Source organism: Sebastes fasciatus, chromosome 10 (assembly GCF_043250625.1).
Source record: "Sebastes fasciatus isolate fSebFas1 chromosome 10, fSebFas1.pri, whole genome shotgun sequence".
Taxonomy (NCBI): Eukaryota; Metazoa; Chordata; class Actinopteri; order Perciformes; family Sebastidae; genus Sebastes; species Sebastes fasciatus.
In genome coordinates, this window is record NC_133804.1 from 315,953 (window position 1) to 333,776 (window position 17,824).

General features: G+C 35.5%; 1 long non-coding RNA gene across 1 annotated transcript in view; it reads right to left on the reverse strand.

Annotated features, from left to right (window-relative positions):
* Nucleotides 1–8,302: 8,302 nt before the first annotated feature.
* Nucleotides 8,303–17,824, reverse strand: part of LOC141774782 (uncharacterized) — a 139,316-nt gene continuing 129,794 nt past the window's right edge. The window contains exon 3 of the long non-coding RNA XR_012595453.1: nucleotides 8,303–8,639. This is a non-coding gene — a long non-coding RNA (uncharacterized LOC141774782). The remainder of the gene's footprint in view (nucleotides 8,640–17,824) is intronic.

The window sequence follows — 17,824 nt, forward strand, 5'->3', positions numbered from 1 at the left end:
GTATAGAAAACAAAATTTAAATGTCCAGAAAAGTTGGCAGTGTTGCTGTGCAGCAGTGTCTGGTGACTGTTGTGAAGCAGTGTGTTGAGCAATGCGAGTTACATCAAACTCATATTTACCTGGCATGGGAGATACAATGATCAAGTATGTTATGATAATAAATTTTTTTTAAAGTTAAAAACAAATACAGATCAATACCAGCCATATTCTTGAAAAGAAGCATTATTTTGAAGAAAAAAATATGTATGTTACAAATATCCAACTGAGTAGAGAAGTCAACTGTGAGTGTATTGTGGCAGCACGCTTCAATGTGTCTATCCAAACTAGCCTAATGTTCCAGAATTTGTTAAAACATCAAAGGACGATGACATCACATCAAAGGACGATGACATCACATCAAAGGACGAAGACATAACATCAGAGGACGATGACATCACTGAAATAAATAAAAGGATATGTATGAATATTCGAAATGACGTATGGAAAACTAAATTTAAATTTCCAGAAAAGTGGCAGTGTTGCTGTGCAGCAGTGTCTGATATACGTTGTGAAGCTGTGTGTTGACCAATGCGAGTCGCATCAAAATCTCATATTTACCTGGCATTGGAGATACATTGATCAAGTATTTTATGACAATAATTAGTTTTTAACGTTAAAAAACAAATACAGATTAATACCAGCCATATTCTTGAAAAGAAGCAATATTTTGAAGAAAAAATGATGTATGTTACAAATATCCAACTGAGTAGAGATGTCAATTGTGAGTATATTGTAGCAGCATGCTTCAAGTGTTTACCCAAACTAGCCTAATGTTCCAGAATATGTGACAACATCAATGGACGATAACATCACATCAAAATAAGATGACATCACATCAAAGGACGATGACATCACATCAAAGGACGATGACATCACTGTAATACACAAAAGGATATGTATGAATATTCAAAATGATGTATGGAAAACTAAATTTAAATGTCCAGAAAAGTGGCAGTGTTGCTGTGCAGCAGTGTCTGGTGACCGTTGTGAAGCTGTGTGTTGAGCAATGCGAGTTGCATCCAACTCATATTTACCTGGCATGGGAGATACAATGATCAAGTATGTTATGACAATACATTTTTTTTAAAGTTAAAAACAAATACAGATTAATTCCATCCATATTCTTGAAAAGAAGCATTATTTTGAAGAAAAAAATGTGTATGTTACAAATATCCAACTGAGTAGAGATTGTCAACTGTGAGTGTATTTTAGCAGCATGCTTCAAATGTCTACCCAAACTAGCCTAATGTTCCAGAATGTGTGAAAACATCAAAGGACATCACATCACATCAAAGGACGATGACATCACATCAAAGGACGAAGACATCACATCAAAGGATGATGACATCACTGTAACACATAAAAGGATATGTATGAATATTCTAAATGACGTATGGAAAACTAAATTTAAATGTCCAGAAAAGTGGCAGTTTTGCTGTGCTGCAGTGTCTGATGTACGTTGTGAAGCTGTGTGTTGACCAATGCGAGTCGCATCAAACTCATATTTACCTGGCATTGGAGATACAATGATCAAGTATTTTATGACAATATTTTTTTTTAAAGTTAAAAACCAATAAAGATTAATACCATCCATATTCTTGAAAAGAAGCATTATTTTGAAGAAAAAAATATGTATGTTACAAATATCCAACTGAGTAGAGATTGTCATCTGTGAGTGTATTGTGGCAGCACGCTTCAATGTGTCCATCCAAACTAGCCTAATGTTCCAGAATGTGTGAAGACATCAAAGGACGATGACATCACATCAAAGGACGATGACATCACTGTAACACATAAAAGGATATGTATGAATATTTTAAATGACGTATGGAAAACTAAATTTAAATTTCCAGAAAAGTGGCAGTGTTGCTGTGCAGCAGTGTCTGATGTACGTTGTGAAGCTGTGTGTTGACCAATGCGAGTCGCATCAATCTCATATTTACCTGGCATTGGAGATACATTGATCAAGTATTTTATGACAATAATTAGTTTTTAACGTTAAAAACAAATACAGATTAATACCAGCCATATTCTTGAAAAGAAGCATTATTTTGAAGAAAAAATGATGTATGTTACAAATATCCAACTGAGTAGAGATTGTCAACTGTGAGTGTATTGTAGCAGCACGCTTCAATGTGTCTACCCAAACTAGCCTAATGTTCCAGAATGTGTGACAACATCAAAGGACGATCACATCACATCAATACATAAAAGTATATGTATGAATATTTGAAAATACTTATGGAAAACTAAATTTAAATGTCCAGAAAAGTGGCAGTGTTGCTGTGCAGCAGTGTCTGGTGACTGTTGTGAAGCTGTGTGTTGAGCAATGCGAGTTGCATACAACTAATATTTACCTGGCATGGGAGATACAATGATCAAGTATGTAGAGACAATAATTATTTTTTAAAGTTAAAAACAAATACAGATTAATACCATCCATATTCTTGAAATGAAGCATTATGTTGAAGAAAAAAATATGTTTGTTACAAATATCAAACTGAGTAGAGATGTCAATTGTGAGTATATTGTAGCAGCACGCTTCAAGTGTTTACCCAATCTAGCCTAATGTTCCAGAATGTGTGACAACATCAATGGACGATAACATCCCATCAAAATAAGATGACATCACATCAAAGGACGAAGACATCACATCAAAGTACGATGACATCACTGTAATACATAAAAGGATATGTATGAATATTCAAAATGACGTATGGAAAACTAAATTTAAATGTCCAGAAAAGTGGCAGTGTTGCTGTGCAGCAGTGTCTGGTGACCGTTGTGAAGCTGTGTGTTGAGCAATGCGAGTTGCATCCAACTCATATTTATCTGGCATGGGAGATACAATGATCAAGTATGTTATGACAATTATTTTTTTTTAAAGTTATAAAGAAATACACATCAATACCAGCCATATTCTTGAAAAGAAGCATTATTTTGAAGAAAAAAATATGTATGTTACAAATATCCAACTGAGTAGAGATTGTCAACTGTGAGTGTATTTTAGCAGCATGCTTCAAATGTCTACCCAAACTAGCCTAATGTTCCAGAATGTGTGAAAACATCAAAGGACATCACATCACATCAAAGGACGATGACATCACATCAAAGGAAGAAGACATCACATCAAAGGATGATGACATCACTGTAACACATAAAAGGATATGTATGAATATTCAAAATGACGTATGGAAAACTAAATTTAAATGTCCAGAAAAGTGGCAGTGTTGCTGTGCAGCAGTGTATGGTGTACGTTGTGAAGCTGTGTGTTGAGCAATGCGAGTTGCATCCAACTCATATTTACCTGGCATTGAAAATACAATGATCAAGTATTTCATTACAATAATTTGATTTTAAAGCTAAAAACAAATACAGATTAATACCAGCCATATTCTTGAAAAGAAGCATTATTTTGAAGAAAAAAATATGTATGTTACAAATATCCAACTGAGTAGAGATGTCAATTGTGAGTATATTGTAGCAGCACGCTTCAAGTGTTTACCCAAACTAGCCTAATGTTCCAGAATGTGTGACAACATCAATGGACGATAACATCACATCAAAATAAGATGACATCACATCAACGGACGATGACATCACATCAAAGGACGATGACATCACATCAAAGAACGATGACATCACATCAAAGGACGAAGACATAACATCAGAGGACGATGACATCACTGAAATAAATAAAAGGATATGTATGAATATTCGAAATGACGTATGGAAAACTAAATTTAAATGTACAGAAAAGTGGCAGTGTTGCTGTGCAGCAGTTTCTGGTGTACGTTGTGAAACTGTGTGTTGAGGAATGCGAGTCGCATCCAACTCATATTTACCTGGCATGGGAGATACAATGATAAAGTATGTTATGACAATAATTTTTTTTTAAAGTTAAAAACAAATACAGATTAATTCCATCCATATTCTTGAAAAGAAGCATTATTTTGAAGAAAAAAATGTGTATGTTACAAATATCCAACTGAGTAGAGATTGTCATCTGTGAGTGTATTGTGGCAGCACGCTTCAATGTGTCCATCCAAACTAGCCTAATGTTCCAGAATGTGTGAAAACATCAAAGGACGATGACATCACATCAAAGGACGATGACATCACATCAAAGGACGATGACATCACTGTAATACAGAAAAGGATATGTATGAATATTCAAAATGATGTATGGAAAACTAAATTTAAATGTCCAGAAAAGTGGCAGTGTTGCTGTGCAGCAGTGTATGGTGTACGTTGTGAAGCTGTGTGTTGAGCAATGCGAGTTGCATCCAACTCATATTTACCTGGCATTGAAAATACAATGATCAAGTATTTCATTACAATAATTTGTTTTTAAAGTAAAAAACCAATACAGATTAATACCAGCCATATTCTTGAAAAGAAGCATTATTTTGAAGAAAAAAATATGTATGTTACTTATATCCAACTGAGTAGAGATTGTCAACTGTGAGTGTATTTTAGCAGCACGCTTCAAATGTCTACCCAAATTAGCCTAGTGTTCCAGAATATGTGAAAACATCAAAGGACGATAACATCACATCAATGGACGATGACATCACATCAAAGGACGATGACATCACTGTAATACATAAAAGGATATGTATGAATATTCGAAATGACGTATGGAAAGCTAAATTTAAATGTCCAGAAAAGTGGCATTTAAAGTGCAGCAGTGTCTGTGTCATTTAAAGTGCAGCAGTGTCTGGTGACCGTTGTGAAGCTGTGTGTTGAGCAATGCGAGTTGCATAAAACTCATATTTACCTGGCATGGGAGATACAATGATCAAGTATGTAAATGGTAAATGGTAAATGGACTTGGACTTATATAGCGCTTTTCTAGTCTTCCGACCACTCAAAGCGCTTTACACTACATGTCAGTATTCACCCATTCACACACACATTCATACACTGATGGCAGAGGCTACTAAGGTGCCAACTTTGCCCATCAGGATTTAATCTAAATACTCATTCATACACCGATGGCTATGCCTCCGGGAGCAATTTGGGGTTAAGTGTCTTGCTCAAGGACACATCGACATGTGACCCGGAGCAGCCGGGGATCGAACCACTGACCTTCCGATTCACAGCCACAGCCACCCTAATGTAGAGACAATAATTTTTTTTTAAAGTTAAAAAGAAATACAGATTAATACCATCCATATTCTTGAAAAGAAGCATTATTTTGAAGAAAACAATATGTATGTTACAAATATCCAACTGAGTAGAGAAGTCAAGTGTGAGTGTATTGTAGCAGCACGCTTCAATGTGTCTACCCAAACTAGCCTAATGTTCCAGAATGTGTGACAACATCAAAGGACGAAGACATCACATCAAAGGACGATGACATCACTGTAACACATAAAAGGATATGTATGAATATTCTAAATGACGTATGGAAAACTAAATTTAAATTTCCAGAAAAGTGGCAGTGTTGCTGTGCAGCAGTGTCTGATATACGTTGTGAAGCTGTGTGTTGACCAATGCGAGTCGCATCAAAATCTCATATTTACTTGGCATTGGAGATATATTGATCAAGTATTTTATGACAATAATTAGTTTTTAACGTTAAAAAACAAATACAGATTAATACCAGCCATATTCTTGAAAAGAAGCATTATTTTGAAGAAAAAATGATGTATGTTACAAATATCCAACTGAGTAGAGATTGTCAACTGTGAGTGTATTTTAGCAGCAAGCTTCAAATGTCTACCCAAATTAGCCTGATGTTCCAGAATGTGTGAAGACATCAAAGGACGATGACATCACATCAAAGGACGATGACATCACTGCAATACACAAAAGGATATGTATGAATATTCAAAATGATGTATGGAAAACTAAATTTAAATGTCCAGAAAAAAGTTGGCAGTGTTGCTGTGCAGCAGTGTGTGATGTACGTTGTGAAGCTGTGTGTTGAGCAATGCGAGTCGCATCCAACTAGTATTTACCTGGCATTGGAGATACGATGATCAAGTATGTTATGACAATCATTTTTTTAAAGTTATAATGAAATACAGATCAATACCAGCCATATTCTAGAAAAGAAGCATTATTTTGAAGAAAACAATATGTATGTTACAAATATCCAACTGAGTAGAGATTGTCAACTGTGAGTGTATTGTGGCAGCACGCTTCAATGTGTCTATCCAAACTAGCCTAATGATCCAGAATGTGTGAAAACATCAAAGGACGATGACATCACATCAAAGGACGATGACATCACATCAAGGGACGAAGACATCACATCAAAGGAAGATGACATCACTGTAATACATAAAAGTATATGTATGAATATTTGAAAATACTTATGGAAAACTAAATTTAAATGTCCAGAAAAGTGGCAGTGTTGCTGTGCAGCAGTGTCTGGTGACTGTTGTGAAGCTGTGTGTTGAGCAATGCGAGTTGCATACAACTAATATTTACCTGGCATGGGAGATACAATAATCAAGTATGTAGAGACAATAATTTTTTTTTAAAGTTAAAAACAAATACAGATTAATACCATCCATATTCTTGAAATGAAGCATTATTGTGAAGAAAAAAATATGTTTGTTACAAATATCCAACTGAGTAGAGATGTCAATTGTGAGTATATTGTAGCAGCACACTTCAAGTGTTTACCCAATCTAGCCTAATGTTCCAGAATGTGTGACAACATCAATGGACGATAACATCACATCAAAGTAAGATGACATCACATCAAAGGACGATGATATCACATCAAAGGACGATGACATTACATCAAAGGACGATGACATCACTGTAATACATAAAAGGATATGTATGAATATTCAAAATGACGAATGGAAAGCTAAATTTAAATGTCCAGAAAAGTGGCAGTGTTGCTGTGCAGCAGTGTCTGGTGACCGTTGTGAAGCTGTGTGTTGAGCAATGCGAGTTGCATAAAACTCATATTTACCTGGCATGGGAGATACAATGATCAAGTATGTATAGACAATAATTTTTTTTTTAAATTAAAAACAAATACAGATTAATACCATCCATATTCTTGAAAAGAAGCATTATTTTTAAGAAAACAATATGTATGTTACAAATATCCAACTGAGTAGAGAAGTCAAGTGTGAGTGTATTGTAGCAGCACGCTTCAATGTGTCTACCCAAACTAGCCTAATGTTCCAGAATGTGTGACAACATCAATGGACGAAGACATCACATCAAAGGACGATGACATCACTGTAACACATAAAAGGATATGTATGAATATTCTAAATGACGTATGGAAAACTAAATTTAAATTTCCAGAAAAGTGGCAGTGTTGCTGTGCAGCAGTGTCTGATATACGTTGTGAAGCTGTGTGTTGACCAATGCGAGTCGCATCAAAATCTCATATTTACCTGGCATTGGAGATACATTGATCAAGTATTTTATGACAATAATTAGTTTTTAACGTTAAAAAACAAATACAGATTAATACCAGCCATATTCTTGAAAAGAAGCATTATTTTGAAGAAAAAAATGTGTATGTTACAAATATCCAACTGAGTAGAGATTGTCAACTGTGAGTGTATTTTAGCAGCATGCTTCAAATGTCTACCCAAACTAGCCTAATGTTCCAGAATGTGTGAAAACATCAAAGGACATCACATCACATCAAAGGACGATGACATCACATCAAAGGACGAAGACATCACATCAAAGGATGATGACATCACTGTAACACATAAAAGGATATATATGAATATTCTAAATGACGTATGGAAAACTAAATTTAAATGTCCAGAAAAGTGGCAGTTTTGCTGTGCTGCAGTGTCTGATGTACGTTGTGAAGCTGTGTGTTGACCAATGCGAGTCGCATCAAACTCATATTTACCTGGCATTGGAGATACAATGATCAAGTATTTTATGACAATATTTTTTTTTAAAGTTAAAAACCAATACAGATTAATACCATCCATATTCTTGAAAAGAAGCATTATTTTGAAGAAAAAAATATGTATGTTACAAATATCCAACTGAGTAGAGAAGTCAAGTGTGAGTGTATTGTGGCAGCACGCTTCAATGTGTCTATCCAAACTAGCCTAATGTTCCAGAATGTGTGAAGACATCAAAGGACGATGACATCACATCAAAGGACGATGACATCACTGTAATACACAAAAGGATATGTATGAATATTCAAAATGACGTATAGAAAACAAAATTTAAATGTCCAGAAAAGTTGGCAGTGTTGCTGTGCAGCAGTGTCTGGTGACTGTTGTGAAGCAGTGTGTTGAGCAATGCGAGTTGCATCAAACTCATATTTACCTGGCATGGGAGATACAATGATCAAGTATGTTATGATAATATTTTTTTTTTAAAGTTAAAAACAAATACAGATCAATACCAGCCATATTCTTGAAAAGAAGCATTATTTTGAAGAAAAAAATATGTATGTTACAAATATCCAACTGAGTAGAGAAGTCAACTGTGAGTGTATTGTGGCAGCACGCTTCAATGTGTCTATCCAAACTAGCCTAATGTTCCAGAATTTGTGAAAACATCAAAGGACGATGACATCACATCAAAGGACGATGACATCACATCAAAGGACGAAGACATAACATCAGAGGACGATGACATCACTGAAATAAATAAAAGGATATGTATGAATATTCGAAATGACGTATGGAAAACTAAATTTAAATGTCCAGAAAAGTGGCAGTGTTGCTGTGCAGCAGTGTCTGATATACGTTGTGAAGCTGTGTGTTGACCAATGCGAGTCGCATCAAAATCTCATATTTACCTGGCATTGGAGATACATTGATCAAGTATTTTATGACAATAATTAGTTTTTAACGTTAAAAAACAAATACAGTTTAATACCAGCCATATTCTTGAAAAGAAGCATTATTTTGAAGAAAAAAATGTGTATGTTACAAATATCCAACTGAGTAGAGATTGTCAACTGTGAGTGTATTTTAGCAGCATGCTTCAAATGTCTACCCAAACTAGCCTAATGTTCCAGAATGTGTGAAAACATCAAAGGACATCACATCACATCAAAGGACGATGACATCACATCAAAGGACGATGACATCACATCAAAGGATGATGACATCACTGTAACACATAAAAGGATATGTATGAATATTCTAAATGACGTATGGAAAACTAAATTTAAATGTCCAGAAAAGTGGCAGTTTTGCTGTGTTGCAGTGTGTGATGTACGTTGTGAAGCTGTGTGTTGACCAATGCGAGTCGCATCAAACTCATATTTACCTGGCATTGGAGATACAATGATCAAGTATTTTATGACAATATTTTTTTTTAAAGTTAAAAACCAATACAGATTAATACCATCCATATTCTTGAAAAGAAGCATTATTTTGAAGAAAAAAATATGTATGTTACAAATATCCAACTGAGTAGAGAAGTCAAGTGTGAGTGTATTGTGGCAGCACGCTTCAATGTGTCTATCCAAACTAGCCTAAAGTTCCAGAATGTGTGAAGACATCAAAGGACGATGACATCACATCAAAGGACGATGACATCACTGTAATACACAAAAGGATATGTATGAATATTCAAAATGACGTATGGAAAACTAAATTTAAATGTCCAGAAAAAAGTTGGCAGTGTTGCTGTGCAGCAGTGTGTGATGTACGTTGTGAAGCTGTGTGTTGAGCAATGCGAGTCGCATCCAACTAGTATTTACCTGGCATTGGAGATACGATGATCAAGTATGTTATGACAATCATTTTTTTAAAGTTATAATGAAATACAGATCAATACCAGCCATATTCTAGAAAAGAAGCATTATTTTGAAGAAAACAATATGTATGTTACAAATATCCAACTGAGTAGAGATTGTCAACTCTGAGTGTATTGTGGCAGCACGCTTCAATGTGTCTATCCAAACTAGCCTAATGATCCAGAATGTGTGAAAACCTCAAAGGACGATAACATCACATCAAAGGACGATGAAATCACATCAAGGGACGAAGACATCACATCAAAGGACGATGACATCACTGTAATACATAAAAGTATATGTATGAATATTTGAAAATACTTATGGAAAACTAAATTTAAATGTCCTGAAAAGTGGCAGTGTTGCTGTCCAGCAGTGTCTGGTGACCGTTGTGAAGCTGTGTGTTGAGCAATGCGAGTTGCATAAAACTAATATTTACCTGGCATGGGAGATACAATGATCAAGTATTTTATGACAATAATTAGTTTTTTTAATGTTAAAAACAAATACAGATTAATACCATCCATATTCTTGAAAAGAAGCATTATTTTGAAGAAAAAATGATGTATGTTACAAATATCCAACTGAGTAGAGAAGTCAAGTGTGAGTGTATTGTAGCAGCACGCTTCAATGTGTCTACCCAAACTAGCCTAATGTTCCAGAATGTGTGACAACATCAAAGGACGAAGACATCACATCAAAGGACGATGACATCACTGTAACACATAAAAGGATATGTATGAATATTCTAAATGACGTATGGAAAACTAAATTTAAATTTCCAGAAAAGTGGCAGTGTTGCTGTGCAGCAGTGTCTGATGTACGTTGTGAAGCTGTGTGTTGACCAATGCGAGTCGCATCAAAATCTCATATTTACCTGGCATTGGAGATACATTGATCAAGTATTTTATGACAATAATTAGTTTTTAACGTTAAAAAACAAATACAGATTAATACCAGCCATATTCTTGAAAAGAAGCATTATTTTGAAGAAAAAATGATGTATGTTACAAATATCCAACTGAGTAGAGATGTCAATTGTGAGTATATTGTAGCAGCATGCTTCAAGTGTTTACCCAAACTAGCCTAATGTTCCAGAATGTGTGACAACATCAATGGACGATAACATCACATCAAAATAAGATGACATCACATCAAAGGACGAAGACATCACATCAAAGGACGATGACATCACTGTAACACATAAAAGGATTTGTATGAATATTCAAAATGACGTATGGAAAACTAAATTTAAATGTCCAGAAAAGTGGCAGTGTTGCTGTGCAGCAGTGTCTGGTGACCGTTGTGAAGCTGTGTGTTGAGCAATGCGAGTTGCATCCAACTCATATTTACCTGGCATTGGAGATACAATGATCAAGTATGTTATGACAATGCATTTTTTTTAAAGTTAAAAACAAATACAGATTAATACCATCCATATTCTTAAAAAGAAGCATTATTTTGAAGAAAAAAATATGTATGTTAAAAATATCCAACTGAGTAGAGATGTCAACTGTGAGTGTATTGTGGCAGCACGATTCAATGTGTCCATCCAAACTAGCCTAATGTTCCAGAATGTGTGAAAACATCAAAGGACGATGACATCACATCAAAGGACGATGACATCACATCAAAGGACGATGACATCACTGTAATACAGAAAAGGATATGTATGAATATTCAAAATGATGTATGGAAAACTAAATTTAAATGTCCAGAAAAGTGGCAGTGTTGCTGTGCAGCAGTGTATGGTGTACGTTGTGAAGCTGTGTGTTGAGCAATGCGAGTTGCATCCAACTCATATTTACCTGGCATTGAAAATACAATGATCAAGTATTTCATTACAATAATTTGTTTTTAAAGTAAAAAACCAATACAGATTAATACCAGCCATATTCTTGAAAAGAAGCATTATTTTGAAGAAAAAAATATGTATGTTACTTATATCCAACTGAGTAGAGATTGTCAACTGTGAGTGTATTTTAGCAGCACGCTTCAAATGTCTACCCAAATTAGCCTAGTGTTCCAGAATATGTGAAAACATCAAAGGACGATAACATCACATCAATGGACGATGACATCACATCAAAGGACGATGACATCACTGTAATACATAAAAGTTTATGTATGAATATTCGAAATGACGTATGGAAAACTAAATTTAAATGTCCAGAAAAGTGGCAGTGTTGCTGTGCAGCAGTGTCTGGTGACCGTTGTGAAGCTGTGTGTTGAGCAATGCGAGTTGCATACAACTAATATTTACCTGGCATGGGAGATACAATGATCAAGTATGTAGAGACAATAATTTTTTTTTAAAGTTAAAAACAAATACAGATTAATACCATCCATATTCTTGAAATGAAGCATTATTTTGAAGAAAAAAATATGTTTGTTACAAATATCCAACTGAGTAGAGCTGTCAATTGTGAGTATATTGTAGCAGCACGCTTCAAGTGTTTACCCAATCTAGCCTAATGTTCCAGAATGTGTGACAACATCAATGGACGATAACATCACATCAAAGTAAGATGACATCACATCAAAGGACGATGACATCACATCAAAGGACGATGACATCACATCAAAGGACTATGACATCACTGTATTACTTAAAAGGATATGTATGAATATTCGAAATGACGTATGGAAAGCTAAATTTAAATGTCCAGAAAAGTGGCAGTGTTGCTGTGCAGCAGTGTCTTGTGACCGTTGTGAAGCTGTGTGTTGAGCAATGCGAGTTGCATAAAACTCATATTTACCTGGCATGGGAGATACAATGATCAAGTATGTAGAGACAATATTTTTTTTTTAAAGTTAAAAACAAATACAGATTAATACCATCCATATTCTTGAAAAGAAGCATTATTTTGAAGAAAACAATATGTATGTTACAAATATCCAACTGAGTAGAGAAGTCAAGTGTGAGTGTATTGTAGCAGCACGCTTCAATGTGTCTACCCAAACTAGCCTAATGTTCCAGAATGTGTGACAACATCAAAGGACGAAGACATCACATCAAAGGACGATGACATCACTGTAACACATAAAAGGATATGTATGAATATTCTAAATGACGTATGGAAAACTAAATTTAAATTTCCAGAAAAGTGGCAGTGTTGCTGTGCAGCAGTGTCTGATGTACGTTGTGAAGCTGTGTGTTGACCAATGCGAGTCGCATCAAAATCTCATATTTACCTGGCATTGGAGATACATTGATCAAGTATTTTATGACAATAATTAGTTTTTAACGTTAAAAAACAAATACAGATTAATACCAGCCATATTCTTGAAAAGAAGCATTATTTTGAAGAAAAAATGATGGATGTTACAAATATCCAACTGAGTAGAGATGTCAATTGTGAGTATATTGTAGCAGCATGCTTCAAGTGTTTACCCAAATTAGCCTAATGTTCCAGAATGTGTGACAACATCAATGGACGATAACATCACATCAAAATAAGATGACATCACATCAAAGGACGAAGACATCACATCAAAGGACGATGACATCACTGTAATACATAAAAGGATATTTATGAATATTCAAAATGACGTATGGAAAACTAAATTTAAATGTCCAGAAAAGTGGCAGTGTTGCTGTGCAGCAGTGTCTGGTGACCATTGTGAAGCTGTGTGTTGAGCAATGCGAGTTGCATCCAACTCATATTTACCTGGCATTGGAGATACAATGATCAAGTATGTTATGACAATACATTTTTTTTAAAGTTAAAAACAAATACAGATTAATACCATCCATATTCTTGAAAAGAAGCATTATTTTGAAGAAAAAAATATGTATGTTAAAAATATCCAACTGAGTAGAGATGTCAACTGTGAGTGTATTGTGGCAGCACGATTCAATGTGTCCATTCAAACTAGCCTAATGTTCCAGAATGTGTGAAAACATCAAAGGACGATGACATCACATCAAAGGACGATGACATCACTGTATTACAGAAAAGGATATGTATGAATATTCAAAATGATGTATGGAAAACTAAATTTAAATGTCCAGAAAAGTGGCAGTGTTGCTGTGCAGCAGTGTCTGATGTACGTTGTGAAGCTGTGTGTTGACCAATGCGAGTCGCATCAAAATCATATTTACCTGGCATTGGAGATACTCCTTGCGTCGAAAGGAGCCAGTTGAGGCGGTTCGGGCATCTAGCACGGATGCCTCCTGGGCGCCTCCCTTGGGAGGTGTTCCAGGCACGACCAGCTGGGAGGAGACCACGGGGAAGACCCAGGACTAGGTGGAGAGATTATATCTCTACTCTGGCCTGGGAACGCCTCGGGATCCCCCAGTCAGAGCTGGATAATGTGGCCCGGGAAAGGGAAGTTTGGGGTCCCCTGCTGGAGCTATTGCCCCTGCGACCCGATCCCGGATAAGCGGTTGAAGATGGATGGATGGATGGAGATACAATGATCAAGTATTTTATGACAATAATTTTTTTTAAAGTTAAAAACAAATAAAGATTAATACCATCCATATTCTTGAAAAGAAGCATTATTTTGAAGAAAAAAATATATATGTTACAAATATCCAACTGAGTACAGATTGTCAACTGTGAGTGTATTGGGGCAGCACGCTTCAATGTGTCTATCCAAACTAGCCTAATGATCCAGAATGTGTGAAAACATCAAAGGACGAAGACATCACAAACAAAGGACGATGACATCACATCAAATCAAATCAAATCAAATCAATTTATTTTTGTATAGCGTCAAATCAAAACAGAAGTTATCTCAAGACGCTTTATGTCATCGCTTTATACATCAAAGGACGATGACATCACATCAATGGACGAAGACTTCACATCAAAGGACTATGACATCACTGTAATACATAAAAGGATATGTATGAATATTCAAAATGACGTATGGAAAACTAAATTTAAATGTCCAGAAAAGTGGCAGTGTTGCTGTGCAGCAGTGTCTGGTGTACGTTGTGAAGCTATGTGTTGAGCAATGCGAGTTGCATTCAACTCATATTTACCTGGCATGGAAGATACAATGATCAAGTATTTCATGACATTAATTTGTTTTTAAAGTTAAAAACAAATACAGATTAATACCATCCATATTCTTGAAAAGAAACATTATTTTGAAGAAAAAAATATGTATGTTACAAATATCCAACCAGGTAGAGATGTCTACTGTGAGTGTATTGTGGCAGCACGCTTCAATGTGTCTATCCAAACTAGCCTAATGTTCCAGAATGTGTGAAAACATCAAAGGACGATGTCATCACATCAAAGGACGATGACATCTCATCAAAGGAGGATGACATCACATCAAAGGACGATGACATCACTGTAATACATAAAAGGATATGTATGAATATTCAAAATGATGTATGGAAAACTAAATTTAAATGTTCAAAAAAGTGGCAGTGTTGCTGTGCAGCAGTGTCTGATGTACGTTGTGAAGCTGTGTGTTGACCAATGCGAGTCGCATCAAAATCATATTTACCTGGCATTGGAGATACTCCTTAGGTCGAAAGGAGCCAGTTGAGGCGGTTCGGGCATCTAGCACGGATGCCTCCTGGGCGCCTCCCTTGGGAGGTGTTCCAGGCACGACCAGCTGGGAGGAGACCACGGGGAAGACCCAGGACTAGGTGGAGAGATTATATCTCTACTCTGGCCTGGGAACGCCTCGGGATCCCCCAGTCAGAGCTGGTTAATGTGGCCCGGGAAAGGGAAGTTTGGGGTCCCCTGCTGGAGCTATTGCCCCTGCGACCCGATCCCGGATAAGCGGTTGAAGATGGATGGATGGATGGAGATACAATGATCAAGTATTTTATGACAATAATTTTTTTTAAAGTTAAAAACAAATAAAGATTAATACCATCCATATTCTTGAAAAGAAGCATTATTTTGAAGAAAAAAAAATATATGTTACAAATATCCAACTGAGTACAGATTGTCAACTGTGAGTGTATTGTGGCAGCACGCTTCAAATGTGTACCCAAACTAGCCTAATGTTCCAGAATGTGTGAAAACATCAAAAGGATGATGACATCACATCAAAGGACGATGAAATCACATCAAGGGACGAAGACATCACATCAAAGGACGATGACATCACTTTAATACATGAAAGTATATGTATGAATATTTGAAATGACGTATGGTAAACTAAATTTAAATGTCCAGAAAAGTGGCAGTGTTGCTGCAGCAGTGTCTGGTGACCATTGTGAAGCTGTGTGTTGAGCAATGCAAGTTGCATCCAACTCATATTTACCTGGCATTGGAGATTAGATGATCAAGTATGTTATGACAATATTTCGTTTTTAAAGTTAAAAACCAATACAGATTAATACCATCCATATTCTTGAAAAGAAGCATTATTTTGAAGAAAAAAATATGTATGTTACAAATATCCAACTGAGTAGAGATGTCAATTGTGAGTATATTGTAGCAGCACGCTTCAAGTGTTTACCCAAACTAGCCTAATGATCCAGAATGTGTGAAAACATCAAAGGACGAAGACATCACAAACAAAGGACGATGACATCACATCAAATCAAATCAAATCAAATCAATTTATTTTTGTATAGCGTCAAATCACAACAGAAGTTATCTCAAGACGCTTTATGTCATCGCTTTATACATCAAAGGACGATGACATCACAACAATGGACGAAGACATCACATCAAAGGACGATGACATCACTGTAATACATAAAAGGATATGTATGAATATTCAAAATGACGTATGGAAAACTAAATTTAAATGTCCAGAAAAATGGCAGTGTTGCTGTGCAGCAGTGTCTGGTGACTGTTGTGAAGCTGTGTGTTGAGCAATGCGAGTTGCATCCAACTCATATTTACCTGGCATGGAAGATACGATGATCAAGTATTTCATGACAATAATTTTTTTTTAAATTTAAAAACAAATACAGATTAATACCATCCATATTTTTGAAAAGAAGCATTATTTTGAAGAAAAAACATGTATGTTACAAATATCCAACTGAGTAGAGATGTCAACTGTGAGTGTATTGTGGCAGCACCTTTCAATGTGTCCATCCAAACTAGCCTAATGTTCAAGAATGTGTGAAAACATCAAAGGACGATGACATCACATCAAAGGACGATGACATCACTGTAATACATAAAAGGATATGTATGAATATTCAAGATGATGTATGGAAAACTAAATTTAAATGTTCAGAAAAGTGGCAGTGTTGCTGTGCAGCAGTGTCTGATGTACGTTGTGAAGCTGTGTGTTGAGCAATGCGAGTTGCATCCAACTCATATTTACCTGGCATTGGAGATTAGATGATCAAGTATGTTATGACAATAATTCGTTTTTAAAGTTAAAAACCAATACAGATTAATACCATCCATATTCTTGAAAAGAAGCATTATTTTGAAGAAAAAAATATGTTTGTTACAAATATCCAACTGAGTAGAGATGTCAATTGTGAGTATATTGTAGCAGCACGCTTCAAGTGTTTACCCAAACTAGCCTAATGTTCTAGAATGTGTGACAACATCAATGGACGATCACATCACATCAAAGGACGATGACATCACTGTAATACAGAAAAGGATATGTATGAATATTCAAAATGACGTATGGAAAACTAAATTTAAATGTCCAGAAAAGTGGCAGTGTTGCTGTGCAGCAGTGTATGGTGTACGTTGTGAAGCTGTGTGTTGAGCAATGCGAGTTGCATCCAACTCATATCTACCTGGCATTGAAAATACAATGATCAAGTATTTCATTACAATAATTTGTTTTTAAAGTTAAAAAACAAATACAGATTAATACCAGCCATATTATTGAAAAGAAGCATTATTTTGAAGAAAAAAATATATATGTTACAAATATCCAACTGAGTAGAGATTTCAATTGTGAGTATATTGTAGCAGCACGCTTCAAGTGTTTACCCAAACTAGCCTAATGATCCAGAATGTGTGAAAACATCAAAGGACGAAGACATCACAAACAAAGGACGATGACATCACATCAAATCAAATCAAATCAAATCAATTTATTTTTGTATAGCGTCAAATCACAACAGAAGTTATCTCAAGACGCTTTATGTCATCGCTTTATACAACAAAGGAC